Source organism: Macrotis lagotis, chromosome 2 (assembly GCF_037893015.1).
Source record: "Macrotis lagotis isolate mMagLag1 chromosome 2, bilby.v1.9.chrom.fasta, whole genome shotgun sequence".
In the NCBI taxonomy this organism is placed as follows: domain Eukaryota; kingdom Metazoa; phylum Chordata; class Mammalia; order Peramelemorphia; family Peramelidae; genus Macrotis; species Macrotis lagotis.
Window position 1 is genome coordinate 247,458,394 of NC_133659.1, and position 3,713 is coordinate 247,462,106.

At 35.0% G+C, this 3,713-nt stretch overlaps 1 pseudogene; it reads right to left on the minus strand.

The window, feature by feature from the left end:
* Nucleotides 1–2,354: 2,354 nt before the first annotated feature.
* LOC141512160 (olfactory receptor 6C2-like) lies at nucleotides 2,355–3,417 on the minus strand (annotated as a pseudogene).
* Between the last annotated feature and the right edge of the window lie 296 nt (nucleotides 3,418–3,713).

The window sequence follows — 3,713 nt, forward strand, 5'->3', positions numbered from 1 at the left end:
GGGAAAAAAACCTGGATTTATAGGCCCAGGCAGGGCTTGAAATTTTCTTTCTTTCATTTACTACTTTGAATGATCTTGCCCAACATCTTAATGTGTCCAAAGATACTAAATATGTCTTGCCAAAGATTCTTAAGGGATTCTCTCTGTTATCCCCAAACTCTTACAATTTCTCCCTATATATTGGCTCCTTTCTTATAACCTACAAACATGTGCATGTCTCCCTCATCCTGAAAAACCTCCACTTCAATATTCTTTCCTTGCTATTATCTTAAATCTCTTCTGCCCTTTGTGAGTTAACTCTTTGAGAAGGTCATCTTCAATAGGTAGCACCACTTATTCATTTCTTCCTCTTTGCTAAACTCCATGCAATGTAGCTTCTGATCCCATCATTCCACTGAAACTGCTCTTTCCAAAGTTATCAATGATCATCCAGTTGCTACATCTGATGGCCATTTCTCAATGACTTCTGTATTCTTAACCTCTTTAGAGCCTTCAGCATTATGACTGATACTCTCTTCCCTCTAGATTTTCAGGTTTCCAATCCTTACTGGATGTGCTTTTACATACTAGACCTCTTCTACTCAGTCTCCTTTGCTGGATCTTATCCAGGTCATGCCCACTAAATGCAGTTGTCCTAGGACCCTCTTTTTTCTCACATTTTACTACTTCACTTGGAGATCACAAAAATTACCATGAATTTAATTATCATCCTCATGGGGATAATTCTCAAATCTTCATATCCTCTTTTAAACTCTGTTCATTTTCAGTTTTACATATTCAATTGCCTTTCTGATATCTCAAAATGGATATCCAATAGATATCTTAACCTTACAAAACTAAAACTGAACTCATTGTCTTTCCCCTTTTCAAAATTCTTACTGTCAAAAGCAAAACTATTTTCCCAGTCTTCCAAACTTGCAAGCTAGGAGTCATCTTTAAATCCACGTCATCTTTCGCCCCCATCCAAGTCTTATAAATTTTATTTATACAACATCTCTTCAATATTACCATTTATTGCCACCAGACTGGTACAGATCCTCAACATTTCACACTTGGACTATTATAAGGTGGGTTTTCCTGACACAGGTTTCTCTCTATACTAACCATTCTCTATCCAGTCACTAAACTAATTTTCCTAAAGTACATATTTAATCTAGTCATCTCTACCTACACAATATTGGAGGCTCTTTACTGCCTCTAAGATCAAATATAAAATCCTCATTTTAGTATTTAAAATCATTTATAATGATCCCCACTCCAACCAATCCAATATTCTTATACTTTAATCCTTATCACATACTCTTTGATTCAATAACATTGTCCTTCTTGCTGTTCCATGGACTCTTAGCTCTAGGCATTTTCTCTTACTGTCTTCCACTCCTAAAATGTTGTCCATCCTCATATCTGTCTTCTGGATTCTTTCAAGCTCCATCAATAATGTTTCACATTTATATGAAGCCATTCCCAAATCATACTTCATTTACCTTCTCTCTATTAATTGTCTCCTATTTGTGCTGGGTATATTTTGTCCATATTTATTTGCTTAGTGTCGCTTTAAATAAAATGTGAACTCCTTGTGAGATGAGCAACCTTGATGGAAGCAACTCCTCTCAGCAGTTCAGAGAGCTAGGACAACTATGTTAGACCAACTTTGGACAATGCTATCCCCATCTAGAGGAAGAAAAACAAAGCAAAACAAAAAAAAAACCCAACTCTTTGGAAAATGGATGAACACTTTATAAAAATTATCTCTTATGTATCTCTTTCCCTTAATCCTAATTATTCATACTAAAAATAACTGAGCTGTAAACATGTTTATCAAAATACTTGTGTGCAATGCTAACCAGACTGCCATTGGGGAGAAGCTGAGGAAATTTTGTTACTTAAAAATATACATGAGCATATAGATAAAAATAAATTTTAAAATGGGAGCTCCTAGAGGATGGGGACAATTATTTTCCTGTTTTACCCCCATATCATAATCTTTACTACAGGTAATTACTTAAAATTTTTTTATTGACCAACTGATACTTTTGGGTCTTCATTTCCTTATCTGTAAAGTGAGAGGGTTGAACTTTAAAGCCTGTGATTCTCTTGCTTTTCAAAGTGTATGTATGTGTGATTCTTTCGTTTTTCTCAGTATTTCAGGAATTTGAATCCAAATCCATAGCCCTATCCATCTCATGAATCTATCTTAGAATGTGGGTTATCTTGAAAGAATAGGATTTAGATACAGCTGATAGAGTGTTGGTGTTGGGTAGATAAGTGAGTAAAGGTGACAGATGACAGGAGAGGAGAAAGAAACCCTTTTACAAATTGATCTGTATGTGCTTGAAGCAGGGGGAATTACTTTTCTATGAGAAAATATTCAGTAGAATCATAAACTTCATAGAGTGTAGGACAGGATATTTAAGAAGAAACATAATGGTGAGATGCAGAAGTATGGAAAACTTTTCTTTTACTATTTGGCATCTTGACCTCCAGAGTCTCATTTTTTTTGTAAGAACTATAATCTTTTTGATTGAATTCTTAAAGGCTTTGATGACTTGTTTATTCCGTAGAGTATAAAGGGGCCCATTACAGTGGCAACAGAGAACATAAGAAATGATATCACCTTGTTCAAAGCCACCTTTTCTTTTGCAGAGGACTGATGTACATGAAGATGCAACTGCCATATGAGATGGAGACAACAATCATGTGGGAAGAACAAGTGGAAAAGATCTTTTTCCTTTGCTGGGCAGAGGGGAATCTCAGAATAGTTCTGATAATAGAGTCATAAGATCAAATCACAAAGAGTAAGGTGATTATAAGTGACAGTACTGCATCAATTAAAGTTATTTTCTCTATGAACTGTGTGTCCATGCATGAAATCTCTAGCAGAGGGAATGTATCACACTGAAAAAGGTCAATAATTTTGGAGTCATGGAATTCCAACTGAAGACTCAGGCTTAGTGGTGGGAGGATGATCATCAGCCCAGCTAGCCAAGAATTTAGCAGAAGCTGGTTACAGACTTTGCTGTTCATGATAGTTGTATAATATAGAGGTTTACAGATGGCCACATAGCGATCATAGGACATGGTAGCCAGAAGAAAGAACTCTGCTGCACCAAGAAAGATTATAAAAAATATTTACAGGACACAAGCTTTATAATTAATCATTTTATCTCCTGTTTACAAGCTGTAGAGGTGTCTGGGAATACAGGAAGTGGTGAATGAGACTTCCAAGGAGAAATTTTGGAGAAAAAAATAAATAGGAGTTTTCAGGTAGGGATCCATCAAGGTAAGGATGATGATGGTCAAGTTCACAATTAAGCTCAACAAGTAGTTGAGAAAAAGAAATATAAAAGACAAAACCTGTATCTGTGGGTCATCTGTCAGTCCTTGCAGGATGAATCTTATCTCTGTGTGATTTCTCATCTCTGTTTTTTGAATTTTGATGACTCTGAATACAAAATATAGAGGAAAAGTTTGTATTGGAGGTTGGAATTGAGTGAATATATTGTGTGCTTTGGAAGTTAATGGAAATAATGACACAGATAGCTCAAGTTTTTTTTTCCTACTTGAAAATAATTTTTTTTAGCAATTAATTGATTCTTTTACCTCACAGAAAAATATCTTAATGATTGAATCAACATATTTTATCTTTTCTTCTAAAAACCTTTTTTGACTTGATCAAATATCTCTGTTGTTTGAGAAATAATATTTTTTGTTTT